Below are 19,395 nucleotides of genomic sequence, written 5' to 3'. Positions count from 1 at the left end.
GGATGAGAGACCCATCCCGGTCTCACACCTGCTCCTGAATGCCTGGTGTTAATTTATCAATTCCTTATCAATTGGTGATTGTTGTTGTCCGTTCTTTTCCTATTTGGTAATTACAATATCATCTTCTTCTTCCTAGAAACCTTGAACGTTCATATGGTTCAATTTCACTTTTATTGGGAGTTTATGATGGCTCAATTGCTGTCACAAATCTTTAATGAACACCTTCAATAACTTCATTGTTCAAGTTTATATTTTGATCAAAGTTTTGGAGTCACAATTCTTCTTGTTGATTTCTAAAACTTATGTTAAATTCCACCATGAATCAAATGGATATAATTCTATGATTAAATAATGCTATTTCTGTTAAGAAGTTAATTGTTACCCTTATAGGTGTTTTTAGTGATGGCTTAATGTGTTAAGTGGTCAAAACGCCTTTGAAACCCAAAGCTGGAAAATACAGCAAGAATTACCAATCTGTCCCTGTGTTGGAAAAATTATATAAAAATAACCAGGAATTAAATAAATGATCAGTAAACTCTCAAAGTTTCCATTTTGAGTCTAGTTTGTCCATGAATTTTTCCAGAACCTGTTATTGCATCTAATTTAGGTGAAAATCTCTTTTTTTACCAGCTGGTCAGAATTTAGCTGCATTGATAGGCAGATTTGTAAAAATCATATAAAATTGTAGAAAAATTGTTTGGACCTTCAAAAGTACATTATGAAAGCTAAAATTCTGAGCTTCAGTAATATGAAATTAAAATGAAAGTTATACAGGTTCTAAGTGTGCTAAAACAGCTATAAACAGGTGTCTGTTTTGGGTCCAAAACTGGGAATTTTACTTGCTAGTTGATTTATTTATTTGGCTTATAAACAGCTATGATTGATTGTTATGCCTTTATTGTTGAAATGTTTTATGTGTAATGATATCTAGGGTGTTGCATGCTAGACTCTTCTTTGTTTGGTGTGAAAAGTGAGTTAGGGCCATGTTAGATCGAGTGAAGTGTATGAACATTATTTGATGTGAACATGTTAATTCTTGTTTGAAAACATTTGTTTAAAATGTTTTAGGACAAGAATGTTAGTGTTGTATAAAATTAATAGATATGTTGTATATGAAAGTGATGTGAGGTGTAAATGTAATAACTTCATAAAATTACATGTTTGCATGAAAATAACCCTTAAAGAGGTAATGTGTTAATAAAGGAAAATTGACTAATATTACATGATTACTTAAGAGGGTAAAATTGTAACTCTTTATTTAATTAATTATTATTAAATTAAAAAGGGGAACACACTAGCGAGGCGAAGGGTAGTAACCTCGACATAGGTATATACCCAATCCGGATATTATGTTGACCTATTGGGTTGAAAGATACCTATAGGATAAAGAGCTTAAGCCAACTATGACGCTGACAGGTTTTTCTAGACAACCAATCGGGACATGGTCTTGGTAAACCTTGGTATACCGGGATTGGAGTGATGCTGGTCAAGCGGTGGGACCAGGGCAAACATCATGTGGGATTTGGGAGGTGTATCTGTTGGAATTGGCACCACCCGTACCAATCCTGAACGACAACGTATGTATACGTATGCACAGTTGGAGTAGCGAACACAACGCACCGGGGGCAATGATTACGGGTGAGAGTCGTGCCTCACTTAGTGCATTGGGTCGTGCCGGTCACGTTAGTAGCGAACAAGGTCTAGCTTTGGGGAGGTTTTTGCTGTGAATAGAAAGACCCTAACTAGGAGGTAATACTTTAATAATTACAGTGGTGAGCGGTGAGTAATTATTAATGTAAAGTGGAGAAACAAATAATATATAATAATATTCAAGCGGTGAATCGATAAGATTAAATTACCTATAGCGGCATTGAGGAGAGTAACAAACAAAACAAGCTCTAACAAAAGAACTAAAGTAAATTGAGCTAAACCTGTGTTTGTTATGTGTGTGATGTTACCTGTCTTGCTAGTAAGTCTTTGACTGTGTGTGGATGTTTTGTGTGATTCTGTATATGATATGTGTGTTCTCTTAACATTGTACTATATTGACTCACTTACCTTATGCTAACACTTATTCTTTGCTTGTTGCCTTTCCATGTGTGTTGGAACACGTAGCTTGACATGATGCTTTGGTGAGGATGGGAGCTTTTGGGTAGTCTTAGTTAGTATCTTTAGTTATGATACCATTTGGACATGCTGAGTTTCATCATTATGTTTTTGTGAACTTTAAATTTTGATGGGTTTATTTTAACATGAAAATAGCTTTGATGATATTTTTGAAATAAACCTAATAATTCTTCCGCAATGTATTCTGATAAATAAATGGTATCAGAGCCATGCTGTGAGTGAACTGAATACAGAGGCTGGTGTTCAGATTCATAGTGTAGACTGGCTCAATTAGGTGATATAGGATTCTTAGAGGGGAAGGATGTGTGTTGAGAGTTATAGGATAGTTATATGTAACTTTCTAAACTTTCCTTTCATGTAATTGTTTTGTGTGCTTAAAGTTCTTTACTATTTATGAACATGTCGCACGTCGAAGGGAATGTCAATGTTGGAGGAGCTGGTGTGGGGCAGGACAACCGTACACCCGAGACGCCACCGTTTGTTTTTCAGACCCCACCAGCTGGTCATTAGCCACATGCTCTGCCTGTTGGATAAGGTGTCTAAGTCCATAACTATTTCTGGAAAATACTTGACCCGACCCGGCATGGTCCATTTGGGTTGCATGTCACCATGCAATTGGATAAACTAAATGAGAGAAATAACACATATGGTTTATTAATATATTATAAGTTCTAATATATTAATAATATTATTTAATTAGTTTTGATCAAGAATTAATTTAGAATTAATTAAGTGATCAAAAGAATAACTAATTAAATATATGGGTAGATTATGTAAATATTTCATATCTTATATAGTGGGCTAAAAGGCTCCATGGATTATCAAGTTGGGTTCCACCCATAGGATGCTCCATGGAGTTAACCCATGGATTGAAAAATGAAGAGTCATGTTACATTACGGTTTTACCTAATGCAACACACTATATAAGGACCATGTCTCTCCCCAAAATCGGCTACACTAGTGATACACAAGAGAAACAAGAGGGCTTGGCCAATTTTGAGTGTGTTAAAGTATTCTCTCAAGTTTATACTTTGCATTTGGTGTTGTGTGAAGCATTTGAGGCATCACACTTGAGGTGCTAGGCTCACAAGGTTTCAAGGAACACTTACAACAACAAGGTATGTAGTTCTATCTTTTATACAAAGAAAATTGTACCCCATGTATGCTAGATAGGTTCATAACCTTGGAAAACAACTTTGCATGATTATTAGACAAACATAGATCCAAGGTTATTAGGGTTGCATGTACACTTAGGAAGTGTTAAATGCTCAAAACCCATCAGTGGTATCAGAGCCTAGGCTTGCTTGTCTGATTTTTGTGCAAATTGCTTGAAAAATCGAGTTTTCTGTTTTCTGCCTGTATGAACTCGCCGAGTCCATGGGGGGACTCGACGAGTCCATGACCAAATGCAAGCTACTCGTCGAGTCAGTTCATGCACTCGACGAGTAGAGGCTGCAGTTTTAAGAATTTCGGTTCTTGTTGCTGGAAATGGACTAGGAATATTACCCTAAACTGTTTTGGTGTTTTAAAACTTGTTTTAGTTGGTGTAATGTTCATGTTAATCCATTTACAACAACAAGTTATCAAAATTACAAGTTTTTAAGTGTAATTTTTGATTCATGAAAGTGTTCATATTCATGTTCTTGATCTTATGATGTTTAGATGATCATAGGAATTATTTGTAACCTATGTGGTAGTTTAATTCTTGATCATAAAGTGTTTTAATGGAGTCCATAACTTGTCCTCAAGTTATGGAAAACCAAAAGTCACTTGAATTAAAACCATTAAAAGAACACAAGAGTTAGAAAAATGAAGTGTCTTCATTTTTATTACTCTATTTAACTCACAAGTTACAAGAAATGAAAAGTTTTGAAAGTTTACAAAACTTGCCCTCAAGTTTTGGAACAAGTAAAGTCTTGATTAAAACTTTAGTTCCAACCCTTAGAATTTTAAAAGTTAAAATTCAACCCTTATACTTATAATAGTATATGTTAATAATAATATATATATGTATAAGATTAAAGTCGTCTTACCGCTAGTACGCCTCATTCACGAAGCCGGTCTATAATGTGGGTATAAGGTTGTTGCCTATAAAATGGCAACTTAATGGGTGTCCACTCTCACCCACCGCTTGCTTGACTGGTGGAGGGTCGTTAGCCGAACGGGTAAGACAAGGTCTTATAAATTCTCATTAAAAGTATGATGAATATTATAAAGTAACTAAATGTTTTATTAAATTCCCAATCTTAGTTACTTTAGGAAAAATGTGAATAAGGTGCTAATCCATGAAATTACACTTTACACTTTGTCTAAGTCGTTAGTGGAGCGTGTGTGGTTAACCGGCACACTAACTTGGACTTAACAAGGTAGGTAAAGGGTGACTTAATATTTATCATAGTATCGATGGAGCGTGTGTGGTTAACCGGCACATCGATTGAGGGGTAATTTATTAAGGGTACCAAATAATTTGCATGGTTACTTCACACCTCATTTTGTGATCCTCGGCATCCCAGTCACAAAACTTGGAGGGCACACTCGAGATTGAAACATGCCTTTGAAAAGTTCATTGAATCTCAAAGAATCTAGGAGTTTCTAAGAACCAAATTAAATATTTTAATATTTCGACTTTGGTGGAAATTGGTGAATCGTCATTCACCTACCTTTCAAATATGTTATTACTTAGATTACGACATACCTCTTCTAAGTATAATATATTGTGATTGGGTCCTAGCCTTAATACTACATTTGGGTGTTTTATTAAGGACTATCTCTATTCTAAACTAAACTTTTCTTCTTTTCAGATGTCTGCAAACAATGCTGCTTCTGGCTCTAATCCTAGTGGCTCCTTTTCTCTTATGAACTTGTGTGGGAAAGTCACTTTTAATGGATCCAACTTTAATGAATGGATCAGAAACATCAGAATGATTACTCACTACGAGGACAAGGAATATGTCCTCGATAAGGAGCTTAAGGAGATTGATGAGACAGTTGCTACTCCTCAAGAGATCGCTGACTTTAGGGCACATGAAAGGGATGCCACCAAGGTGGCATGCATCCTGATGGCCACTATGACAGCCGATCTTCAAAAGTCCTATGAGGACTACTACCCTTTTGATATGCACCAAGATTTGATGGAAAGATACCATCAAAGTGCACGACAAAATAGGTATGAAATCATCTCCTCCATGATAACAACTCGCATGAAGGATGGAGAACCCATCACGGGCCACATGCAGAAAATGCAAAGATTTGTGGACCGTTTGCTGAAGCTTAATGTGAACTTCCTCGAGGATCTTGCAATAGATATCATTTTGCACTCCTTACCTTCATGTTATGATCAATTCTGGATGACATACCACATGAACAAGGAAGAGGTCACTCTCAGCAAACTTCAAGGACTCTTAAAGACCGCAGAAAGTGGTCTTAAGGGTAAGGAGGTTGTTACTACTCCTACTCCTATCAACTCCGCCCCTGTCTTGGGAATCGGGAAAGGGCGATGGAAGAAGAGAAAGAGTTCTTCGAAGGGTACCAAGGTTAGGACCCTTGATGGCTCTTCTTCAAGTGGAACCAAGAAAGGTTTCATCACTCCTTCTTCTGACCCAAAAGAGGCTGAATGCTTCTATTGCCATGAAAAGGCACATTGGAAGCGGAACTTCCCAAAGTACCAGCAAGATGTGAAGGATGGGAAAGTTAAACCCAACCATGCAGGTATTTACACTCTCCTATCTAATAACTCACCCCATTCTAATTCTTGGGTCCTTGATACCGGTTGTGGTATTCATATCTTTTCTAACTTACAGGGACTAAGAAGAAGTGAGAATGTGGAGCAAGGAAGAATAAACTTGATCATGGGAAACAGGAAAGCTTCACCTGTCACCAAGATTGGAGTTTATACTTTATCGCTAAGTAGTGGGTTTAATTTAGATTTGAATAAGTGTTGTTATTCGATTAATGCTTTCTTTAATAATGTTCTTTATTTTAAAGCATTACCTTGTGATGGCATGTATGAAACAGTATATGTGGTTGATAACTTAGGAAATAATGTATCGTGTATTGATTCTGTTAATAATAATAACTTGGATAAAGCATCATTATGGCATTGTCGTCTTGGACATATAAGCAAGAAACGCATAGGCCAACTCCAAAAGAACGGAGTCTTGGAGTCATTTGACCTAAAGTCAGATGATAGTTGCGAATCATGCTTACTTGGGAAAATGACAAAGTCACCCTTCACAGGTTCTTGTGAGAGGAGTGAAGGTTTGTTGGAACTTTTACACACGGATGTGTGTGGACCATTCAAACATGCCACAAGGGATGCTAATCATTATTATTTGAATTTTACTGATGATTACAATAGATATGGATATGTCTACTTGATCAAGCATAAGTCAGAGAATTTTGAAAGGTTTAAGGAATTTAAACAGGAAGTCGAGAATCAATTGGGCAGGAACATTAAGATGCTTTGATCCGATCAAGGTGGTGAGTATCTTAGTTCAGAGTTCCTTGACTATCTTAGGGAATGTTGGATTATCTCACAATTGACACCTCCTAGGACACCACAGTTGAATGGTGTGGCTGAGAGGTCTAATCGAACCTTGTTGGATATGGTTCATTCCATGATGAGTCGAGCTTCGATACCAATTTCATTCTGGGGGTATGCCTTAGAGACTGCCGCCCATATTCTTAATCTAGACCCTATAAAGAAAGTTGCCAAAACTCCTCACGAGATGTGGACTGGTAAAGTACATAAACTAGACCACATCAAGATTTGGGGTTGCGAGGCTTTTGTGAGGCGCGAGTCTCATGATAAGCTAGAACCCCGAAGCGAGAGGTGTATTTTCATCGACTACCCACAAAGATCCTTTGGTTACCTCTTCTACAGACCTAGTGATAATGTGGTCTTTATAGCAAGAAGAGGAGTCTTTCGAGAGAGAGAATTTATAAGCCAAGGAGACACTGGGAGGCAAATTGACCTTGAAGAACTTCAAGAGTCAAGCGGTGAAGGAACTTCAAACCCTAGCCCTCAACTTGAGGAGGAAAGTACTGTTGAGCCAATTGACGAGTCTGTACCTCTGAGGCGTTCCACGAGAGTTAGGAATGCACATGAGCATTACTTGATGGGTTTTGGTCATAAGACATCCTATGTGCTCATACAAACCCTAATGTTTGGATCTAGGTTTCTCTATTCTACATGCAAGTTATCCAAGACTATAAACCCTAATTCTAACATTCAAGTATTCATACTAACATGAGAATAGGTTTAAGATGTTACCTTGATTGTTATGTAGCAATAACAATCCAATTCCTCCTTGTATTGATTTTAGAAAGCATAGAGTCACAATTGTCACTCCTCTAATGGTTCACAAACACCATAAGCAAGAGGATGAAGAGGAGAGAGGATAGAGGCTGCCCAAAAACGTCTACAAACCCTAAAGGAGTCTTAGCCACCTTTTTGGGACATAAGGGATCCATATATATAGGAGGCTATTAGGGTTATCTAACAAGGAAACCCTAATTTGGTTGCTTAAGCCCTAAGCAACCCATGGAGCCCTTTCCTTAAGGCCTTGGACGATTTCATATGGGCTTCCCCCATAGAATTCGTCCACCTTATAATAAAAGGCAATCCATGGCCCAAATTGCAATTATCTTATAATTACAATTCCAGTCCCTTAAGTTTAATTAATCTCTTTTAGTCACAAAACTAATTACCAATTAATTATTGACTAATATTAATTAAACAATATGATTTCTCCTTTAAAATATTATTCCCATAATATATTAATAAATCGTATTTAATCCTCTCTCTCCATAATTCATCCTATCAAGTTGCTTTGGTGAAGGCAACCCAAAAGGACCATGCACCATCGGGTCAACTACTTACCAAAATAGTTATGGACTTAGACACTAATCCAACAGTTTCCTACTTGGATAAGTCTAATAACTATTACGCGTATGACTTCAGATCCTGATCTGCAATCGTAGCTTTCCAAAGCCGCTGTCAACTCTGATCCTATCAGATACGCGTATCCTTAGATAAGGGATCATATATTCCTCCATTCTGGATATCGTATGAGATATGATTTCAAATCATTCTCTTCGTACTATATCTCGATTCCCGATTTATGACGACTGACTAATTGAACAAATCAAATTAGCCCTAGCCCGGCCGAGCATTTACGTTTGTCATCACTAAATCATCGAGGGGCCCAAAGATATCACTTTTATCCTACTTTGGATAAAAGGAACGGATAAACTTTGATACAATGCTTGCTTGCACTTACTCACCGAATCACACACAACAATATGTTTTATAACACCAAGTTACTAGTGCGTTTACATATTATCAATGTGCAACCGATTTGCAAGATACAACTCACACATCTCGGTTTCAAGAATATAAGATGTTATCGTCTCACCAATCACTCGTGATACAATTCATGGAGTGATCCAAGTGAGCGTGGGTTTAGTCCAATGCTCAAATCATATTCATAAGCACTCATGAACGTTGCAGCAAACATTTGCTTATGTCTAATACTCTTTTAGACAATCCACACACCAATTCACGACAGTCTTCATTCATATCTACTTCCAACATATGAACAACTGTGGCCCGTTTGAATAATTCGATTATTCTTAATAAATTCAATTATTCTGGAAGTCAAAACATGCAAATGTGAAACACAAGAATAATACTAATCCCATATGGCCTCAAACCTTTGAGTATAAATAAAACTCCTTTTATTTATCACCATATCGATTACTCATTATTTGTCGTTTTGGGTAATTAACTTCTTACTTGAATTATTACACTTGTCCCATGCTCCTAGCATGCACACAATGTTTACCTATGGTTCTTACTTTGTGAAATAGACCAAATTGAGCACATTTCCAATCATTTTCATTTCACAACTCCAAATCCTTTTTCATAAGTGTGAGAATATCAAATTCTTGTTACTTATAAAATATGCTAGATTCTAACATTCTATGCAATGATCCTTTCGTAATGTCACTGCACCAAAGTCACAAAGACTATTGCCAATGATATTACAAAGTCTTCTATCAGAGATTGTTACAAGACAATTCCTTAGATATGATGTCTCTCACTCAAAGTACATTCCTTTGAACATCCTTTTGCATAAAATTTTCTAATCTAGTCATATGTTTTCAATATTCAATTCCCAATATGGACACACTTCTATATTTTCCATATGACAACTCATTCCTAATAGAATCTTTTCTATTCATAATAATGTCGATATGGTCCATCCAATACCATGCTTCCAACTACTCACAAGCGACCAATCTTCGTCGAACTTTGGATTGTCCTTTGATAGTTGTTTAATTATTTTAGTCAAAACCGATTCTAGTCCCTTTTTCCTCTAAATGCGCTAGACATTTGGAAAATTTTAGAATGGTCAAACATTAAAGCATTTGCAATCGATCCTGTACCCGAAGCGTATGGGACACGACACATAATGTTTTATTTGCTATGTTCTCAAAATTCGAATTATGAAGAGGAATGCCATAATCATAATCGAAATTTTAAGAACACATTATGTACCTTTGGCAAAATTTATTAACATTTCTCAACCTAATCCTTTAGATTTGAAATCAAGCATAATATTCTCTCCCTTAATTATAGCAAAACAACTTTACAACCCTTACAACTTTGCAAGGTATAACTCTTGTTTTCTATAATTAATATTGCCAACTTGCAATACGTGCCTTAATAATCATACAATCATAACTTTTATGCTCCCACTATCATGATGATTATTATAAACATAACACTTATGCTCCCACTAGCTTCGACATGTATTCAGAAACAGCTAAACTTTCAGAAAAACAATACTTATTGAATTTCTTAAGTCCATGTTTCTAATACTTAGTGCTTTGATAATATTTTATCAATGCTTCTTGAACTTATACACCTTTCCCTTAGATAGTTCATATGTGTTTCTAAACAATTAAGACTAATTGCCAAACCTCACAATTCAAATTATGGAAAGGGATACCGTAACCATAATCGAATTCGAGAATGCAATTTTACAATCACTATCTTCTTAAAATCATTCTTAGTGAAAGCATTTCCTCACAATCATTTTCATGAAGGAGGAAATCTTATGATACTTAGATTTAAATGGTGTATGTGTTCCTATCCATGTGAATTTGTTAAAACCAAAGTTTACGACAAATTCAAACTTCATATGGATCGAACTTTCTTAATCTTGATTTCTTGCCTTATGGTAGCACAGCTTCCCACCATGTCTTCCAAGTAGTTAAGCAGCTCACCTTTTCTTATCAATGTACTCTCCATTGATCAAGGTCCTTTCCTTTTATGCATTCAAATGAGAACTCATTGGACTCACATGCATAATTAACTCGATTGGATTGGCACAGAAACAAAATAATGTCAACACGATAGGTTGTAAACCTTTACTCGTGTGCTAGTGATGATCGATAAGGTTTATTTGATTTGTTCTTGAAACTTTTCAAGACCATTAAGACTCCCACTGACTCCTTGACATATAAGATTCTCTTGTCAAAATATTTCTTGACAAACAAATATTCAAGAGTTAGTGTAGCTTTTATCAAAACTCTTCATAAATTCGTCCTAGTTGGTCTTTGTCTTATCCAAGACATCACAACTTTCCACATTTGATGAATGTTACAAACCTTCTTAATACTTTTCACTCAATGTCACAATCTTAACTTTAAGACATGTTATTGGAACGAAGTATGATTGACTTCTTGACTTAACCATTTCTTCAATTCTTGATTCCTCTTCTTAGACATACGATTGTACTAAGATTCACTTAGAGGATCAATTGAGATATGGTTCTTAATCATTAAGACCTATCATAAAGCATAAAAGGTACTCTCCCTTCTTCTTAGAATGGAGAAACTTTTAACTTTTTGCCTACTTGATTCTTCTTATTCGTTCTGCTATTGATTTAAACCTTTTCAACCAATTCAAAATTACACTTAATCTTATAAGTATAATCATATTTACTAAACCTTTAGTAAATCATGACGAATATCTTTGTTACTCTTATGGTGGACTTGATCAACACGCAACTTTGTGTATTCAATTTCCAAGTCCTTCACTTGACACTTTGTCAATGAATTAGTCTAATTTCCAAATATGAAATTTCTCATTCATCGTGCAACCAAGTTGCATGATTCCAAATTTCTGTCCAATTGAAACTTGGGCGATGAGAAACTCTCCCTATTTGGTAAATTCTCGACTTTCCATAAATAACATAATAAGAACCAAATCCATTATTGCTAATAATAGAAACATTCAAACATCAATTTTTCATATACGCCATTGCAAGGATAAATAAATAATATAAAATCCAAATTTATTTTATTGCGGAAAATTTTTGTCCTTACAATGTAATTCATTGAAAAACTATGCTAATACATCTTTCTTAGCAATCTAATTCTAACTCTAAGTAGTAGCTGAAGAATCTAATCTTCAAGTAATGCGATCGAAATCCATTTCTTCACGGTTAGATTTTGCTCACTTCTTCCCTTAAGATTCCTTTCTTTTCTTCGATCCTACAAAACATCAATTGTAATCTTATCACATTATGTATTAAGAATCTAGAATGAAGCTTAAAAGAGTTAGTCAATGGATTTTACCTAAAGCAAAGCCATACGTTTTGTTGGGTCAAAATATGGTTTATACTTTACTTTTCTGGGCAATTGTATTTTTGTGTAATAATTGTGGAGTTTTTGGCCATGTTTACGGCTGAGTTTACGGCCGTAAACTCATTTACGGCCCATTTGTTTCCGGTCCATATCCAACATGTATAAATAGAGGTGTTAGGGTGAGGAGTAGTGATTGATGATTGATAAACCCTAAGGAGTTTACGGCCAGAGAGGAGAGAAACAGGAGCTTTTATGTGTGTGTGAATCTTTTGTGTAAGGAACTTAATTCATATCATTAATACATTCAAGATTCAACATTCTTCTTCTTCTTCTTCTCTTCTTATTTTGATCTTACATCATCCGGTTGATATGGATTCCGCACCATCAAACGGATCTGACTGATACACAGGCAGATTAGGGACTTACAATTGGTATCAGAGCCAAGTTGTATCAGTCAAAAGGTTTTATTTTGTTTGGAATCGAATATTCTGTGTTTACGGTCCAAGCTTACGGCCGTAAACTCCGAGTTCTTGGGCCGTAAACTCTATTTGGGGCATAATTTGATCTTATTTTTGAAATATTCTTGCATTTTTGGATAGATCTCTGAAAAATAAGGGGGGTTTGTTCTTCGTGTTTTTCATAAAAAAAGGTTTTTGATCGAGTTTTAAAGCAAAAAGGGATGAAAAACATCGTTTTTTGAAGGGTTTACGGCCATTGAAGGGTTCTCGGCCGTAAACAGCTTGCGGCTAGGGTTTCTTTGCGGCCGACGGCTAGGGTTCCGAAGAGTTCGCGGTCAGAGGTTACGGTCCGAGGCCTCGCACATTTACGGCCGGAGCTTGCGGCCTCGGCCTCAGTGGTTTACGGCATCGCAGCTCATCCTCGCACCTCGGCCTCCCAACTAGCTTCGCATCGCATCAAAAATAAGACGCGCATTGGAGGTGCCAGGGATCGAAACCGCGACCTCCAGCTCCATAACACAGCGCCTTTACCAACTCCACCAGCAACGACTTTGTTTCTTATCTCCGAAATATTAAAATTAACCACTACCATTCGCACAAAAGTTTCGCCAATTTGACACTTTCTGCCCAAAAACTAAATTTCTTTTATTTTTTAAATTCCTTTTTCATCCAAATTAAAAAATTAAAATAAAATAATAAATAAATTAATTAAATAATAATAATTTTTTTTATTTTTTAATTTTTAATTTTTACTTTTTATTTCAAATTTTGATTTTTAAACTTTGACTTTTTCGTTTAATTTTTAAAATTTCAAATTTAACCTTTCGGTTTGATTTTTAAGTTTGACTTTTCAAGTTTAATTTTTTTTTTTAAATTTGACTTTTAAGGTTGTTTTTAAAAATAAAAAAATAATAAAAAAAAATAAAAAAAAAGGCATTTTAAATTTGACGTTTGCTTCTAGTTGTTTTTTTAATTAATTGATTTTAAGGTATACGAGGGAATTTGAAAACATGAAAGAGAGTCGTCAGGAGACGTTAAGACAAAATTTCAACTTTTTCGATTTTATCCCTGGAGAAACCCTGGAAGCTCAGTTGCAGCGATTTACTACACTTACTGCTGAGATGAATATAGCCGGGATCTTCTTGACTAAGTCCGAGATAAACAAAAAGTTGCTAAATTCACTTCCGAAATCGTGGGATATGAACGTGGCTATCATGAAGAAGACAAAAGATCTCAATCATCTTAGTCTTGCTGATGTAATTCAAGAACTTGATGTTTTGAAGTGTAGAGAAACAATGCGTTCTGAAAGTATTCCGGTCACTGAAGTTACATGTTCTCCAGCTTGTGAAGCCACGATTAAATTTCTTCGAGAACAAATTGATATACTCAAAAGAGAAGTTGAAGACCTGAGATATGAAGGATATCAACTCAGAAAAGGACAAAAACCCCTGAAGGCCGAGTTAGAAGCAAAAACCAAGGACTTTAGAAAACTTCAGGAAGAGTACAGCAACAAGTGTGAAAATTATGATTATGTTAAGAGTCAACTTGCTGCTGTAACTGAAGAACTTGACGCTTTAAAAATTAAGTGTGGAAAAACTGATGTCAGTTTCAAAAATTATACTGCGTCAAGTCAGACAGTCGAGTCCTTATATGAGACCCAGTTAAAATTCAAAGAAAATCAAAGCAAGGGTCTAGGGTATGATAGTGTACCTCCTCCTTACAATCATAACTACACATCCATCCCGATGACAAAGAAAGAAATTGACAGGGAGGCACATCTTAAATACGGGAAACCAGCTAGATTTGTGTCAGGAGGGGTTATTAATGTTGAAAATATTGATGTTTCTGTTACCTATGCAGGTAAAGTAGCAGAACATGAGAACAAGGAGAACACTATTGAACAAACCGATGACTCCTTGAACTCTGAGTCTGTTGCTTCGAACTCAGTTGCTTCTAATAAACCTGTCGTTGAGAAATACAGGCCTCCAATTCCAGCGCAATAGAGTTCTTGTGGCAAGTGTGCATGTGGGAACAATAAGAAACGAGGCAAGGATACGCCACCAGGGGCAGGAAGAGATAACTTCACAGTGAAGAAAAAGACTTGCTTTCACTGTGGAACACCTGGACACATTGCCAGAAATTGTCCTAATCGCGCGTATGTTCCCTACTACGCACAAGGTTGGCAGAACGCGTCAAGAGGGAGACGCTCCAAAAGATACCCCTCAAGGTCACGTTCAGATATTGACGACTGGAACGCGCAGAAGGCCAAGAATTCAACTCCCAAGGCCAAGAATCCGAATCCCAAGGGCAAGAAGGAAATGTCAGCCAACAAGCCCAGTTCAAGAGATACTCCTGTGAAGCCAAGACTGGTTAGGTCAAAGTCATCTCGGCAACCGGCTTCAAGTTCTAAAGCAAGCACTGAGCCACGCATCAGACCGAAAAAGAAATGGGTTAAACCTAACTACAAATGGGTTCCGAAGGCTCAATCTCCCAAATTTTCTAACGATTCTAATATTTCTATATCTTCTGTTTGTGATAAACAGGACATGTCATGGGAGAAAGTACCTTGCGTTGATGACAAAGGTCGACCCAGTTTCAAAATGGACTGGGTTCCAAAGACCAACTAATCCCGCTCTGTGTCGGAGCAGCTATGGAGGCATATCATCAGACTTCGGTTTGTTGGTAGTGGTTGTTCCAAGCACATGATAGGAGACGTCTCTCAACTGTACAACATTCAGACCTTTGTTTGAGAGTATGTGTCTTTTGTGGGAAAGGAAGAAAAGAAGAGATCACTCATGGGGTTAGTGCTTAATGACATGATGAATTTTCAGATCTGTTCTGAGATTACGCGTGATGTTCTCAGACCTTCTGGATGCAGATTCACTCGGTGAATTACGGTTTGCGTTTTCTTCTCTATACTCCTAAGTTTTTCTTAACCTGATTCGCTTTAAAGACTAATTTTTGTTTTAGGATAGTTTAAATTTGCGCATTTACTTTCGTTTCTCTCCTATGCACGAATTTAGGGGGAGAAATAAAAACAAAACAAAAATTAGAAAATCAGAAAATAAAAAAATGTTGGTTATGAAATGTGTTTGAGGGAGATGTTTTGGGAAGTGATATTATCAAGTGATAAAAGGCAACCTGAGTCTGCGTAACGTACCCAAAGTTGAAGGGTCTATGCTCTGACTTGATGCGTCGGTAGGCACGAAATTTTTTAAATGGACTTGACTAGGGAGAGTTGAACTTAGGAAATTCATAAACTTGACAAATCTTGACCTAGTTAGATACGTTCAGCCTGACAATATGACGCTCGGATAGGTTGAGCAGGGAGATATATATGGGAATCTACTCGTCACATTAATTGAACCCGTACTTGGAACCGTGGTTTAACTTTTCCTCGATGTGCAGATTCTGTCCTTAATTCCGGTTGGATGGGGCGACTGGTAAATTCCGATAAATTAGGTCTGTAGAATATCATTTTCTTTCTTTCCGTCTGTTAGTCATATGTTGTCTCCTTTGCGTGACTTCCAATCCGACCTGGTACACAACATATGCAACTCTATTTCTCTGCAGGATATATATATATGTGTGTGAAATATATGTGTGAAATACTTCTCATCTGTTAGCCATATGTTGTCTCCTTTGTGTGACTTCTAATCCGACATGGTACACAGCATATGCAACCTTCTTCTTCTTAACCCCTCTGAAGTAGTTAGCAATAGAATTCAGAATCTCTTCTCTCTCTAAATGGTTGTCTGCTCACCCGGTGTAAGGAGTACTCTGGAAGTTCTTGATGGCTGGGGCATATCAGGAAGCGGGAAACATGTTCCAGTACAATTAAAATTAAACACTCAAAGATTGTCTATAGATCTCGCTGCTCAATTTAGGTGGACAACAATATCCCTGGTCGTCTTCAGCTGAATGGACCTTAAGATATAGTATCTAAGAAATTAGGATCAGATATAATTTTTAGGAACTTAAGTTCAGCTTGTCTTGTAACAAATAGTATGTCCTAAATAAGTCACAATTTTTCGTGTTTAAGTGGACAACAATACCGACGATCGACCAGACAAATATTTGAATATGGAAGGTACCGACAAGTGGATAAAGGTTGTCTAAAAACTTTGATCCCAAATCACTCTTAAAGTTAGATATCAATTTTGTTTTTGTTAAATTTGTCATAGTTTCTTCTAATTTAAATATTAGGGGATAATTAAAATTTTAAAAAATAAAATAAAATAAAATAAAATAAAATAAAAAATAAAAAGAATAAAAAAAATTAAAAAAAAATCAAAGAAAATCAGAAAAATTAAAAAATCCAAAAATAGTGTTATTTCTGTTTTATTTCTTGTTCAGAAAAATCAAAAATCCAAAAATATTTTTGTTTCTATTTTAATTTGTGTGCTAAGTTTTCTTTTAGTTTTGTTTTTGTCTTGAATAGTGATTTTAGGTATAGATAAGACTCATGGAGTTTGTGTTGAAGATTTCTGAGCCAAAGGCGTCGTCCGTGAGCATCGAAGAATTCGCATTCGAAGGAGCAAGAAATGAAGACTATTCTTTCAACATTCAATCCTTCAACCCTAGAAGCAAGGTGAAGCTGCAATTGAAGATTATGTGACGGATTGCATTGAAGCCTCCTCAATCAGTCTGCTGCTATTGTTGTACCTGCTGAAGTGATCCAAATTTTTTGGTCTCTCTGATGTTCTCTCTAAAGATTCTCAAGTTGAAAGCGTTATCTTTCAAGAATCAGTACGTCAAGCCTCCTCACCTAATGTGCGTTCAATGCCAAATTCTAAAGAAAACCTCAAGTGCTCAAGATGAAGTCATTCATTGAAGATTCATATGTTCATCCTGATGTTGTGAGGAAATCGAAGGTTAAAGCTGAAGCCAAGCTCCCATTGAAGATTATCAAGAAAGCCATCTACTTTTTAGGGGGAGGTTGTTGGGTCAATTAAGAAAAGTAAGCTATAAACCAAGGGGGAGATTGTTGGGTCAAAATATGGTTTATACTTTACTTTTCTGGGCAATTGTATTTTTGTGTAATAATTGTGGAGTTTTTGGCCATGTTTACGGCTGAGTTTACGGCCGTAAACTCATTTACGGCCCATTTGTTTCCGGTCCATATCCAACATGTATAAATAGAGGTGTTAGGGTGAGGAGTAGTGATTGATGATTGATAAACCCTAAGGAGTTTACGGCCAGAGAGGAGAGAAACAGGAGCTTTTATGTGTGTGTGACTCTTTTGTGTAAGGAACTTAATTCATATCATTAATACATTCAAGATTCAACATTATTGTTTTTCTTCTTCTCTTCTTATTTTGATCTTACATCATCTGGTTGATTGGGATTCCGCACCATCAAACGGATCTGACTGATACACAGGCAGATTAGGGACTTACACGTTTTGACTCTCCCATCTCTTAGATCTCTTAGGTAAATAGGGCAGCTTTGTCTCCAATGCCCCTTCTCTTGGCAATAAAAGCAAACCGACTCTTTTGGAACAGTACACGGAACTAGTTCAGACATTGCCTTTCTCTTATGATCAAACTTTTCGATCATAGCATGTCTTTCGTTGCCGTTGTCTATATCCATAGAGGTCTTGAAGGCAGATTCACCAATCAAATTTGTTTTTCTTTTGCGCCAAACCATTGCTGATTCAGCAGCAACAAGCATATAGGTGATATCTATAAGGGTCACGTCGCAGTTCATCATATAGTACTCTATTACGAACTCACTATATGAGTTAGGAAGTGACTGAAGAACCCAGTCAATAGCCATCTCTTCACAGACAACGGATCCCAACATTCTTAACCTATCAATGTGTGACTTCATCCCTAGGACGTGTGCACACACTGACTTTCCTTCTTTATGTTTACTTGCCAAAAGGGCTTGAGTGAGCTTGAACTTTTCGAGCCTTTGAACTTGTGGGTTACGGAGAATAATTGGAGGAGGTGGAGGAAGTGAAGCATGATTTCTTGTTCCTCGATCGAATCGTGGAATACCATATTCATGTGGAATGCTTGTTCCACGGGATTTAGGAAGACCATAGTTGTCTAACTTTGACATCTACAAAACAGGAGAAAACGAATTCAAGTTAGTTGATTGATTGAGTCCCTAGTAAATCACCCAAATGAGATACTAAGGCTAGGACCCAACACAATATTCTACAACTCGGGAGAGGGATGCCGTAACCCAAATTGCAGAACATTTGAAGGTAAGTGAATGACGATTCACTAATTTCCACCATGAAAAACGAAAAAGAAATTTAAGTTTTAAATCTATGAAAACTCCTAGATCCTTTGAGATTCATTGAACTTTCAATGGCATGTTTAAATCTCGATACGTCCCTCTTGTTTGTGACTGGGATGCCGAGGATCAGAAAGTGGGTGTGAATAACCATGCAAACTTACATGGTGCCCCCACATGTTACAGTCACCTATTCGATGTGCCGGTAAACCACACACGATCCACCGAACTATGACAAACATAGAGTCACCCTTTCTTACCTTTGCTTAGAACCATTTAGTGTGTCGGTAAACCACACACGCTCCACTAACGTCTTTGCAAGGGCACAAAGTGTAATTTCATGGAATTGCATCAATTCACTTTAGCCTAAGTAACTAAGATTGGGAATTTGTAAAACATTTAGTTACTTTAGTAATTCATTATACTTATAATGGAAGGTTTTGTCCTATCCTACCCGTTCGGCTAACGACCCTCCACTAGTCAAGAGTGCGGTGGGTAAGAGTGGATACCCATTCAATTGCCATTTTATAGGCAATTTCCTTAAACACCCCTTATAGACCAGCTTCGTGAATGAGGCCTACTAACGGTAAGACCGACTTTTACTCATACATATATATAATGTTAGACTTTTAATGTTATATATAGTATAGGGTGTATTTTATACTTTTAAAATACTAGGTGGTTTAATTTACCAATTATACTTTTAATTCAATTAAATTGTTAACCTAAACTTTTATGGATTTATTAAACCTCTTTTAATTATACACCTTAATTAATTAATAAAACCATAAGGGAGTAATTTGAACTTTTCAAAACATTACTAGGGTTTTAGAATTTAACATTCCTAATTAAACTTTTAATCAACTTTTAAATTCCAAAACTTGAGGGCAAGTTTTGAAACATTTCA

This window comes from Lactuca sativa, chromosome 9, assembly GCF_002870075.4.
Source record: "Lactuca sativa cultivar Salinas chromosome 9, Lsat_Salinas_v11, whole genome shotgun sequence".
Taxonomy (NCBI): Eukaryota; Viridiplantae; Streptophyta; class Magnoliopsida; order Asterales; family Asteraceae; genus Lactuca; species Lactuca sativa.
Note: the sequence above shows the minus strand (reverse complement) of the source record.